The sequence below is a fragment of the Staurois parvus genome, unplaced genomic scaffold (assembly GCF_062004578.1).
Source record: "Staurois parvus isolate SC_StPar_1 unplaced genomic scaffold, SC_StPar_1.0 ptg000921l, whole genome shotgun sequence".
NCBI lineage: Eukaryota > Metazoa > Chordata > Amphibia > Anura > Ranidae > Staurois > Staurois parvus.
In genome coordinates, this window is record NW_028318717.1 from 209,538 (window position 1) to 223,048 (window position 13,511).

At 51.8% G+C, this 13,511-nt stretch overlaps 1 pseudogene across 1 annotated transcript in view; it reads left to right on the forward strand.

Moving 5' to 3' along the window:
• The window catches only part of LOC149442022 (uncharacterized), a 68,101-nt pseudogene that overhangs the window by 26,110 nt on the left and 28,480 nt on the right, over positions 1-13,511 (forward strand). The gene's annotated exons all lie outside the window — the stretch shown is intronic.

Sequence of the window (13,511 nt, forward strand, 5' to 3'; positions counted from 1 at the left end):
AGTGTAGAATATGTTCTTTTAAAATGATAAATATTATATCTATGACAGTATTTAAACTATTGTATATAACATGAAGACCTTAATGAAGGGTTTCTGACACTTTATGGAAAGTTCAGCTGAAGACACTCAAAGCCTGGAATCAGGGGCAGACTGATCATTTGAGCACTCGGGCACTGCCCGAGGGCCCAGGGTCAGTAGGGGGCCCCATGAAATGCCCCTGGCACCTTTTTTATAAGCTTTTTTGGGTGTGCTTTGAGTGTGGGCAAGGACACAGGGGCCCCATGATCCACTATTGCCCGGGGGCCCCATAAGTTGTCAGTCTGCCCCTGCCTGGAATACAATTCAAGTAACACTGTTCTTCTCAGTTCAGTTCTCAGACAAGAAAAATCTGCCACTAGGGGTCACTGCAGGGATAAGGTTCCAATTTAGTTTGCTTGTGGGCTCCATCGTGTACCTCCTACAGTTGACTGAGTGTTGGGATACAGTAGATGATAGTTTCTGTCCTCCTCTCAGGCCTTAATTGACAGGTAAGAGGGTACATTTGACAAATTAGTTTATCTTTATAACATTTAAACTTCCTATTGATGTTCTCCACCATCACAGTATAATGTTTTCTTATAGTCTGCTCAGTAAAGTGGTATTTTTTTCCTCCTCTCAATAAAATGGTGAGACCACCATCTAGAAAAATGTTTCTCAACCGAGGTTCCGTGAGAGGTCCCCAATGGCTCCACCAGGATCTGCCCATCCATCACAAGCAGAAGACGGGTAGATCGCATCCCCACATAGCTAATAGTCAAGATGCAGAGTTGCAGAGGGAACAACTTGCATCCCTGTCATGTCCTGATCCCAGCCAGCCCTCCCCTTCTGTCTGTCCCAGGTCTTATCCCAGGGACAAGAGAGGAGGACGGGTGGGGATCAGCACACCAGATATGATCCAGCAGCTTTCCTGAGCTATTCTGCATGAGGAAAACCGCTGCAACCCTTCAGTACTGTTTCCTCCTGGCCTCCTTGTACCCTCTCTGATGGAAAGGGAGATTGTAGAAGACCCTCTAGGGACCTCTGTGCTCTATTTTCCCCCCTATACTGTTCCTTCCTGACCCCCCTTATATTGTTCCCTCCTGGCCCCCCTATACTGTTACTTCCTGACCCCCCTATACTGTTCTCTTGTGGCCCCGATGTACTATCCTCTCTTTAACCCCCATACTGTCCTCTCCTGGCACCCCTGTCCTATTCCCTCATGACCTCCCTGTACTACGCTGTGCTCTTCTGGCCCCCTTATAATGTTCCTTCCTGCCCTCCCCTGTACAGTTCTCTCCTGTCCCCCCTATACTGTTCTCTCATGGCCCCCATATACTATCCTCTCCTTGACCCCCATACTGTCCTCTCCTGGCACCCCTGTCCTATTCCCTCATGACCTCCCTGTACTATGCTGTGCTCTTCTGGCCCCCTTATAATGTTCCTTCCTGCCCTCCCCTGTACAGTTCTCTCCTGTCCCCCCTATACTGTTCTCTCATGGCCCCCATATACTATCCTCTCCTTGACCCCCATACTGTCCTCTCCTGGCACCCCTGTCCTATTCCCTCATGACCTCCCTGTACTATGCTGTGCTCTTCTGGCCCCCTTATAATGTTCCTTCCTGCCCTCCCCTGTACAGTTCTCTCCTGTCCCCCCTATACTGTTCTCTCATGGCCCCCATATACTATCCTCTCCTTGACCCCCATACTGTCCTCTCCTGGCACCCCTGTACTATTCCCTCATGACCTCCCTGTACTACGCTGTGCTCTTCTGGCCCCCTTATAATGTTCCTTCCTGCCCTCCCCTGTACAGTTCTCTCCTGTCCCCCCTATACTGTTCTCTCATGGCCCCCATATACTATCCTCTCCTTGACCCCCATACTGTCCTCTCCTGGCACCCCCGTACTATTCCCTCATGACCTCCCTGTACTATGCTGGGCTCTTCTGGCCCCCTGATTCTGTTCCTTCCTACCCTCCCCTGTACAGTTCTCTCCTGTCCCCCCTATACTGTTCTCTCATGGCCCCCATATACTATCCTCTCCTTGACCCCCATACTGTCCTCTCCTGGCACCCCTGTACTATTCCCTCATGACCTCCCTGTACTATGCTGGGCTCTTCTGGCCCCCTTATAATGTTCCTTCCTGCCCTCCCCTGTACAGTTCTCTCCTGTCCCCCCTATACTGTTCTCTACTTGCCACCCTGCACTGTTCTCTCCTGAGTCCCCTGTGCTCTGCCTTGCTGATCTCCCATACACTACTTATCTCACATTTGACCCAGAATTGAGCATCCCCCCCACATCCAAGATTACCTGAACTAAAGTGGTCTTTCTCAGCTGAAAGTCATAGATATCATGCAACTTAACAGTCCAATAACTCTGGAGGAGATAGCAGCCACTGTAGACCTACAAGACCTCTCCATAAATCTCCTGCCACTGACAGACTTCCATATCTTTGTTATAGATCTTCCTCTCACACCTTGATCCCTCATATGACAAATCGGTTTATTAGATTTTTGAAAGGTCACCTGATCTTGATTATGATGTCACACTCTTAGGTTAAGTTGTTCTTTAAACTGGACAAAGCTAGTTATTGCCTATAGTAGTTTTTATTATTATTATTATTATTATACAGTATTTATAAAGCGCCAATAGTTCGCTCAGCGCTGTACATTACAAAGGGGGACAGAACATGTGACAGAACAATACCAATACAATGCAAAACATGAGGGGATTGAGGGCCCTGCTCCTTGGAGCTTACAATCTAGGAGGGAGGGGATGGTGGCACAGGAGGAGATAGCTGTGGGGGATGGAGTGGTAGGAAGAGTGGAGGAGGTCGGCAAGTTAGCAGGGGGTGGGGTAGGCTTCCCTGAAGAGGTGGGTTTTCAGGGTGAGCCTAAAGGAGAGGAGAGTAGGTGATAATCTGATGGGTTGGGGCAGGGAGTTCCAGAGGATGGGTGACACCCTGGAGAAGTCCTGGAGGCGGGCATGGGAGGAGGAGACCAGGAAACTAGAGAGAAGGAGGTCTTGTGAGGAGCGGAGTGTGCGTGTTGGGTGGTACTTGGATATTAGGTCAGTGATGTAGTTCGGGGCAGTATGGTGGACGGCTTTGTACGTCAGTGTTAGGATTTTGAATTTGATCCGTTGCGCAATCGGAAGCCAGTGGAGGGATTGGCAGAGGGGGGTGGAGGACACTGAATGGAGGCCAGTGGAGGGATTGGCAGAGGGGGGTGGAGGACACTGAGTGGAGGCCAGTGGAGGGATTGGCAGAGGGGGGTGGAGGACACTGAATGGAGGCCAGTGGAGGGATTGGCAGAGGGGGGTGGAGCCAGTGGAGGGATTGGCAGAGGAGGGTGGAGCCAGTGGAGGGATTGGCAGAGGGGGGTGGAGCCAGTGGAGGACACTGAGTGGAGGCCAGTGGAGGGATTGGCGGAGGGGGGTGGAGGACACTGAGTGGAGGCCAGTGGAGGGATTGGCGGAGGGGGGTGGAGGACACTGAGTGGAGGCCAGTGGAGGGATTGGCGGAGGGGGGTGGAGGACACTGAGTGGAGGCCAGTGGAGGGATTGGCAGAGGGGGGTGGAGGACACTGAATGGAGGCCAGTGGAGGGATTGGCAGAGGGGGGTGGAGGACACTGAGTGGAGGCCAGTGGAGGGATTGGCGGAGGGGGGTGGAGGACACTGAGTGGAGGCCAGTGGAGGGATTGGCGGAGGGGGGTGGAGGACACTGAGTGGAGGCCAGTGGAGGGATTGGCAGAGGGGGGTGGTGGACACTGAGTGGAGGCCAGTGGAGGGATTGGCAGAGGGGGGTGGCGGAGATGGAGCGGTTGGAAAGGTGAATGAGTCTGGCAGCCGTATTCAGGATGGACTGAAGCGGGGATAGCCAGCGGCGAGGCAGGCCAGTGAGGAGGGAGTTGCAGTAGTCGAGTCGTGATATGATGAGGGAGTGGATGAGCTGTTTAGTGGTTTCTGGGGTTAGGAACGTGCGGATTTTGGCGATGTTGCGGAGGCGGAGTTTGCATGTTGCGGAGGTGGAGTCTGCATGTTGCGGAGGCGGAGTTTGCATGTTGCGGAGGTGGAGTCTGCATGAGTTTGTTAAAGATTGGACTTGGGGCTGGAAGGATAGGTTGGAGTCCAGAATGACACCAAGTACTCTGGCCTGCGGGGCGGGTTTGATGGTGGCGTTGTTGGCTGTGATGGAGAAGTCAATGGGGGGTGGTGTCCGGGCTGGGGGGGGGAAGACAAGAAACTCTGTTTTGGAGAGGTTCAGTTTAAAGATACACATAATAAACAAGTGCATATAAATATATGTACCAAGTGTATCAATTAGTGAAAAATGCCAAATCAACTATTGACCAAATGATTGCATGCAAAAATCCAAACAATTATATGTGAACACAAAATGTGATGGTGATAATAATTGAAAACAATTGATGCTGATTAAATACAATCTTCCATATGTTTTCTATAAAGAGATATATATGTTCTCCATATAATTTAGGTCATTATAATTATTTTTGAAGATTGTATTTAATCAGCATCAATTGTTTTCAATTATTATCACCATCACATTTTGTGTTCACATATAATTGTTTGGATTTTTGCATGCAATCATTTGGTCAATAGTTGATTTGGCATTTTTCACTAATTGATACACTTGGTACATATATTTATATGCACTTGTTTATTATGTGAGTGGCGCTACATTATTATTTATTATTTATATGTCTATGGTAATCATTGGTATGTGATTTAATGTTAGCAGCTTCTCTTCTCTATATATAGAGTTGAACACTAGTGAGCGCAGGAGGTTCACACCATTATTGTTAAAGCTGACCAACTACCTCAAAGTGATCTGTACTTACATGGAATAAACTCATTGCATATATTCTAGAGATGTACAAACTAGACAACGGCATCCATGCGTTTATTCCATGTAAGTACAGATCACTCCATGCGTTTATTCCATGTCAGTACAGATCACTCCATGCGTTTATTCCATGTCAGTACAGATCACTCCATGCCTTTATTCCATGTCAGTACAGATCACTCCATGCGTTTATTCCATGTAAGTACAGATCACTCCATGCGTTTATTCCATGTCAGTACAGATCACTCCATGCGTTTATTCCATGTCAGTACAGATCACTCCATGCGTTTATTCCATGTCAGTACAGATCACTCCATGCGTTTATTCCATGTCAGTACAGATCACTCCATGCGTTTATTCCATGTCAGTACAGATCACTCCATGCGTTTATTCCATGTAAGTACAGATCACTCCATGCGTTTATTCCATGTCAGTACAGATCACTCCATGCGTTTATTCCATGTCAGTACAGATCACTCCATGCGTTTATTCCATGTCAGTACAGATCACTCCATGCGTTTATTCCATGTCAGTACAGATCACTCCATGCGTTTATTCCATGTCAGTACAGATCACTCCATGCGTTTATTCCATGTCAGTACAGATCACTCCATGCGTTTATTCCATGTCAGTACAGATCACTCCATGCGTTTATTCCATGTCAGTACAGATCACTCCATGCGTTTATTCCATGTCAGTACAGATCACTCCATGCGGTTATTCCATGTCAGTACAGATCACTCCATGCGGTTATTCCATGTCAGTACAGATCACTCCATGCGTTTATTCCATGTCAGTACAGATCACTCCATGCGTTTATTCCATGTCAGTACAGATCACTCCATGCGTTTATTCCATGTAAGTACAGATCACTCCATGCGTTTATTCCATGTCAGTACAGATCACTCCATGCATTTATTCCATGTCAGTACAGATCACTTTGAGGCAGTCGGTTGGCTTTAATACCAATTGTGAGACATGGAATGAGTTTAGCCCACATTGGTAACATACAACCACTCAGGTATGTTTGTTGTATGATCACAGATACATTACTTTGAGGCAATTGAACATCAATGGCAATATATGACATTACTTTAGCCTGTATTGGTTCTGTACAAGCACTGAGGTAGGTCTATATTTTCTATTTTGGTGATTTGGTATGTAAGGACCAGAGACAGATCATTATTATTATTATACAGTATTTATATAGCGCCAATGGGTTTGCTCAGCACTGTACAGTAGCAAGGGGGACAGAACATGAGACAAGACAGTAACAATACAATACACGAGGGGATCGAGGGCCCTGATCCTTGGAGCTTACAGTCTAGAAGGGAGGGGATGGTGGTACAGGAGGAAGTGGCTGTGGGGGATGGAGTGGAGGAGGTTAGTTGTTAGGTGAGGGTGGGGTAGGCTTCCCTGAAGAGGAGGGTTTTCAGGGTGCGCCTGAAGGTGAGGAGGGCAGGTGACAGTCTGATGGATTGGGGTAGGGAGTTCCAGAGGATGGGGAAAGTCCTGGAGAAGTCCTGCAATCGGGCGTGGGAGGAGGAGACCAGGGAACTAGAGAGTAGGAGGTCCTGTGAGGAGCGGAGGGCACGGGTAGGGTAGTATCTGGGTATCAGGTCGGTTCTGTAGTTCGGGGCGGCATTGTGAATGGCCTTGTAGGTCCGGGTTAGCAGCTTGAACTTGATGCGTTGGGCAATCGGGAGCCAATGAAGGGATTGGCAGATCATTTTGATGCAGCGCTTGAACATCTATTACAATACATTTTAGAACACACGAAGGTTTCTGAGCTCTGTGACGTCAGCTAACTTTAGTCCATTGAAAACAGGTCCCAGGCATGCAGAAAAACAAAACAAAAACACAAAGACAAACATTGTAACTCAACAGGAGATGAAGACTCTGCAGTTTTGGTGGGAGTTTGTTCCCCCCCAGGCCCAGCGTCACTCTTTGAATGAAGTTAAGTGTTTTTCATGGCTTTAGGGTATTCCAGGTGTAAAGCATATAAAAGTCCAAAGAAGAGGCAAAGTGCTTGAGGTGGGTTCTGGAGATCCTCTATTACAATACCTCCCTCGGCTATGATGGCGATAGACTTTGGGTCAAGGTGGAGATGATTTGGAGAAGCAGGCAGACTTTCATCAATGACAGTCATCAGTCCAACAGGTAAACGTGCCCAGACCTCATCGCTGTCAGAAGGCGATACAAAAACAAACATCATCTGTCACTGTGTTGTATATGGTTAGTTTTAGCTTCAAGGTAAGGGTCAAACTGAATGAACACAGTTCTCGGGGTGGTCTGAGGAGGTCCTGAATGCACACAGTTCTCGGGGTGGTCTGAGGAGGTCCTGAATGCACACAGTTCTCGGGGTGGTGTGAGGAGGTCCTGAAGGCACACCGTTCTCTGGGTGGTCTGAGGAGGTCCTGAATGCACACAGTTCTCTGGGTGGTCTGAGGAGGTCCTGAATGCACACAGTTCTCTGGGTGGTCTGAGGAGGTCCTGAAGGCACACCGTTCTCTGGGTGGTCTGAGGAGGTCCTGAATGCACACAGTTCTCTGGGTGGTCTGAGGAGGTCCTGAAGGCACACAGTTCTCGGGGTGGTCTGAGGAGGTCCTGAAGGCACACAGTTCTCTGAGTGATGTGAGGAGGTCCTGAAGGCACACCGTTCTCTGGGTGGTCTGAGGAGGTCCTGAATGCACACAGTTCTCTGGGTGGTCTGAGGAGGTCCTGAAGGCACACAGTTCTCGGGGTGGTCTGAGGAGGTCCTGAAGGCACACAGTTCTCTGAGTGATGTGAGGAGGTCCTGAATGCACAAAGTTCTCGGGGTGGTGTGAGGAGGTCCTGAAGGCACACAGTTCTCTGGGTGGTCTGAGGAGGTCCTGAATGCACACAGTTCTCGGGGTGGTCTGAGGAGGTCCTGAAGGCACACAGTTGTCGGAGTGGTCTGAGGAGGTCCTGAATGCACACAGTTCTCTGGGTCTGAGGAGGTCCTGAATGCACACAGTTCTCTGGGTGTTCTGAGGAGGTCCTGAATGCACACAGTTCTCTGGGTGGTCTGAGGAGGTCCTGAATGCACACAGTTCTCTGGGTGGTCTGAGGAGGTCCTGAATGCACACAGTTCTCTGGGTGGTCTGGGGAGGTCCTGAATGCACACAGTTCTCGGGGTGGTCTGAGGAGGTCCTGAAGGCACACAGTTCTCTGGGTGGTCTGAGGAGGCCCTGTAATGCACACAGTTCTCTGGGTGGTGTGAGGAGGTCCTGAATGCACACAGTTCTCTGGGTGGTCTGAGGAGGTCCTGAAGGACCACAGTTCTCGGGGTGGTCTGAGGAGGTCCTGAATGCACACAGTTCTCTGTGTCTGAGGAGGTCCTAAATGCACACAGTTCTCTGGGTGTTCTGAGGAGGTCCTGAATGCACATAGTTATCTGGGTGGTCTGAGGAGGTCCTGAATGCACACAGTTCTCTGGGTGGTGTGAGGAGGTCCTGAATGCACACAGTTCTCTGGGTGGTGTGAGGAGGTCCTGAATGCACACAGTTCTCTGGGTAGTAAGGAGGTCCTGAATGCACACAGTTCTCTGGGTGGTCTAAGGAGGTCCTGAATGCACACAGTTCTCTGGGTGGCCTGAGGAGGTCCTGAATGCACACAGTTCTCTGGGTGGCGTAAGGAGGTCCTGAAGGCACAAAGTTCTCGGGGTGGTCTGAGGAGGTCCTGAAGGCACACAGTTCTCGGGGTGGTCTGAGGAGGTCCTGAAGGCACACAGTTCTCGGGGTGGTCTGAGGAGGTCCTGAAGGCACACAGTTCTCGGGGTGGTCTGAGGAGGTCCTGAAGGCACACAGTTCTCTGGGTGGTCTGAGGAGGTCCAGAAGGCACACAGTTCTTGGGGTGGTGTGAGGAGGTCCTGAATGCACACAGTTCTCTGGGTGGTCTGAGGAGGTCCTGAAGGCACACAGTTCTCGGGGTGGTCTGAGGAGGTCCTGAAGGCACACAGTTCTCGGGGTGGTGTGAGGAGGTCCTGAATGCACACAGTGCTCTTGGTGGTCTGAGGAGGTCCTGAAGGCACACAATTCTCCGGGTGGTGGGAGGAGGTCCTGAAGGCACACAGTTCTCCGGGTGGTGTGAGAAGGTCCTGAAGGCACACAGTTCTCAGGGTGGTGTGAGGAGGTCCTGAATGCACACAGTGCTCTGGGTGGTGTGAGGAGGTCCTGAAGGCACACAGTTCTCGGGGTGGTCTGAGGAGGTCCTGAAGGCACACAGTTCTCGGGGTGGTGTGAGGAGGTCCTGAATGCACACAGTGCTCTTGGTGGTCTGAGGAGGTCCTGAAGGCACACAGTTCTCGGGGTGGTCTGAGGAGGTCCTGAATGCACACAGTGCTCTGGGTGGTCTGAGGAGGTCCTGAATGCACACAGTTCTCTGGGTGGTCTGAGGAGGTCCTGAAGGCACACAGTTCTCTGGGTCTGAGGAGGTCCTGAATGCACACAGTTCTCTGAGTGTTCTGAGGAGGTCCTGAATGCACATAGTTCTCTGGGTGGTCTGAGGAGGTCCTGAATGCACACAGTTCTCTGGGTGGTGTGAGGAGGTCCTGAATGCACACAGTTCTCTGGGTGGTCTGAGGAGGTCCTGAATGCACACAGTTCTCTGGGTGGTCTGGGGAGGTCCTGAATGCACACAGTTCTCTGGGTGGTCTGAGGAGGTCCTGAAGGCACACAGTTCTCTGGGTGGTCTGAGGAGGCCCTGTAATGCACACAGTTCTCTGGGTGGTGTGAGGAGGTCCTGAATGCACACAGTTCTCTGGGTGGTCTGAGGAGGTCCTGAATGCACACAGTTCTCTGGGTGGTCTGAGGAGGTCCTGAATGCACACAGTTCTCTGGGTGGTCTGAGGAGGTCCTAAAGGCACACAGTTCTCTGGGTGGTCTGAGGAGGTCCTGAATGCACACAGTTCTCTGGGTCTGAGGAGGTCCTGAATGCACACATTTCTCTGGGTCTGAGGAGGTCCTGAATGCACACAGTTCTCTGGGTGTTCTGAGGAGGTCCTGAATGCACATAGTTCTCTGGGTGGTCTGAGGAGGTCCTGAATGCACACAGTTCTCTGGGTGGTCTGAGGAGGTCCTGAATGCACACAGTTCTCTGGGTGGTCTGAGGAGGTCCTGAATGCACACAGTTCTCTGGGTAGTAAGGAGGTCCTGAATGCACACAGTTCTCTGGGTGGTCTGAGGAGGTCCGGAAGGCACACAGTTCTCGGGGTGGTCTGAGGAGGTCCTGAAGGCACACAGTTCTCGGGGTGGTCTGAGGAGGTCCTGAAGGCACACAGTTCTCGGGGTGGTCTGAGGAGGTCCTGAAGGTTCACAGTTCTCGGGGTGGTCTGAGGAGGTCCTGAATGCACACAGTTCTCTGGGTGGCCTGAGGAGGTCCTGAAGGCACACAGTTCTCGGGGTGGTCTGAGGAGGTCCTGAATGCACACAGTTCTCTGGGTGGTCTGAGGAGGTCCTGAATGCACACAGTTCTCTGGGTGGTCTGAGGAGGTCCTGAAGGCACACAGTTCTCTGGGTCTGAGGAGGTCCTGAATGCACACATTTCTCTGGGTCTGAGGAGGTCCTGAATGCACACAGTTCTCTGGGTGTTCTGAGGAGGTCCTGAATGCACACAGTTCTCTGGGTGGTCTGAGGAGGTCCTGAATGCACACAGTTCTCTGGGTGGTCTGAGGAGGTCCTGAATGCACACAGTTCTCTGGGTAGTAAGGAGGTCCTGAATGCACACAGTTCTCTGGGTGGTCTGAGGAGGTCCTGAATGCACACAGTTCTCTGGGTCTGAGGAGGTCCTGAATGCACACATTTCTCTGGGTCTGAGGAGGTCCTGAATGCACACAGTTCTCTGGGTGTTCTGAGGAGGTCCTGAATGCACATAGTTCTCTGGGTGGTCTGAGGAGGTCCTGAATGCACACAGTTCTCTGGGTGGTCTGAGGAGGTCCTGAATGCACACAGTTCTCTGGGTGGTCTGAGGAGGTCCTGAATGCACACAGTTCTCTGGGTAGTAAGGAGGTCCTGAATGCACACAGTTCTCTGGGTGGTCTGAGGAGGTCCTGAATGCACACAGTTCTCTGGGTGGCCTGAGGAGGTCCTGAAGGCACACAGTTCTTGGGGTGGTCTGAGGAGGTCCTGAATGCACACAGTTCTCGGGGTGATCTGAGGAGGTCCTGAAGGCACACAGTTCTCGGGGTGGTGTGAGGAGGTCCTGAAGGCACACAGTTCTCGGGGTGGTGTGAGGAGGTCCTGAAGGCACACAGTTCTCTGGGTGGTGTGAGAAGGTCCTGAAGGCACACAGTTCTCTGGGTGGTCTGAGGAGGTCCTGAAGGCACACAGTTCTCGGGGTGGTCTGAGGAGGTCCTGAAGGCACACAGTTCTCGGGGTGGTCTGAGGAGGTCCTGAATGCACACAGTTCTCCGGGTGGTCTGAGGAGGTCCTGAATGCACAAAGTTCTCGGGGTGGTGTGAGGAGGTCCTGAAGGCACACAGTTCTCGGGGTGGTCTGAGGAGGTCCTGAAGGCACACAGTTCTCGGGGTGGTGTGAGGAGGTCCTGAAGGCACACAGTTCTCGGGGTGGTCTGAGGAGGTCCTGAATGCACACAGTTCTCTGGGTGGTCTGAGGAGGTCCTGAATGCACACAGTTCTCTGGGTGGTCTGAGGAGGTCCTGAAGGCACACAGTTCTCGGGGTGGTCTGAGGAGGTCCTGAAGGCACACAGTTCTCGGGGTGGTCTGAGGAGGTCCTGAAGGCACACAGTTCTCGGGGTGGTCTGAGGAGGTCCTGAAGGTTCACAGTTCTCGGGGTGGTCTGAGGAGGTCCTGAAGGCACACAGTTCTCGGGGTGGTGTGAGGAGGTCCTGAAGGCACACAGTATTAGGCACACCACTCAGCACACTACAGTCAATACGTTGCTTGCTGGGAGGGGAAGCACTCTCGGGCTTTACAGGTGGAGCTCCAAGGACCCCGGAAGTCCCCATAGGTGAACGTCCCTCCCTCACATTGTCATTCATTGGTGGAAATGAAATGATTTTCCTCAGTTTCCCTCCATTGATGAATATGTCGCTCATTTTCATTTTGTTGTCATCATTGGAAAAATGCCGCTGAGGAAAATGATGGCTGACAATGTGTTTGTGGATGAAATGACCGCGGCATGCTGGGAGTATTTTCCTTGCACCTGATTGGATGATTTTTACAAAGTGAAGCTTCACCCCATTCACTAATCTCTGGGGCCAATGAGGCGGCGGCACTTGCAGAGTGCCCAGTCTATTGGCCTTTAGTAACCCACTGACGTCATTCCGCACCCGCCTGCTGTACACGTGTGGGCGGGGCCAGGTGACTGACACCTAGAGAGGAGAGAATACACATGGAGACCAGAGATTGCAGGAACGTGTATTGGTAGAAACATTGTGACAAGGTGGGAACAGAAACAATGTAACACGGCTGAACTGGCCCAGCAGCACTAACATTGCAGAGGATTCCCAAAACAACTTCTCATGCCGACAGCCTCTGACAGAGGAGGAGGGTGGAAGGTGGTCTGACAACAAGGAACTTGGATGTGGAAGGGCTCCTGGCTGGTGACACAGGTGAGTGGTCCCTAGTCTGTCCCTCCCCCACTGGAACCTTTCCCTGTGCTAGACACCCTGTCCCTGAGCAGCGAGTCCCTGTCCCTGACCTAGTCACTTCACTAATTGGGGAATTGTGAACATGGCGGCAGTCAGGCTCCAGTCCTGGTGGTCCTGGGTGTGTCCCCTCAGCTCCTCCCCCTCACTCATAGAAGCCAATATTGTAGCAAACCTGTTCATCAGAGTTGGAGGCGGAGTTCCCCTTTATATTAGGAGTATTCCTCAGTCCTTTCTTCTCCCTCCCCCTCCCTTCCTGAGAGGCACAGTGACAGGTGGGGGGCTGGTTATGGGTCAGCCCCAGGTTAGGGCATCCTCAGTCTGGTGCCGGGCAGTCTGCAGAAGTGTCGCCTTCCTCACCTAAGTCATGATAAGGCCAGCCTTCCTCAGAGGATTGGGGAGCTCTGACCCCAGAACCTGTGTAGGCTCCACCCATCATACAACAGGTGAGGCAGCTTCTCCCCGGGATTGGGGAGCTCTGACCCCAGAACCTGTGTAGGCTCCACCCATCATACAACAGGTGAGGCAGCTTCTCCCCGGGATTGGGGAGCTCTGACCCCAGAACCTGTGTAGGCTCCACCCATCATACAACAGATGAGGCGGCTTCTCCCCGGGATTGGGGAGCTCTGACCCCAGAACCTGTGTAGGCTCCACCCATCGTACAACAGATGAGGCAGCTTCTCCCCGGGATTGGGGAGCTCTGACCCCAGAACCTGTGTAGGCTCCACCCATCATACAACAGATGAGGCAGCTTCTCCCCGGGATTGGGGAGCTCTGACCCCAGAACCTGTGTAGGCTCCACCCATCATACAACAGGTGAGGCGGCTTCTCCCCGGGATTGGGGAGCTCTGACCCCAGAACCTGTGTAGGCTCCACCCATCATACAACAGATGAGGCAGCTTCTCCCCGGGATATGGGAGCTCTGACCCCAGAACCTGTGTAGGCTCCACCCATCATACAACAGGTGAGGCAGCTTCTCCCCGGGATTGGGGAGCTCTGACCCC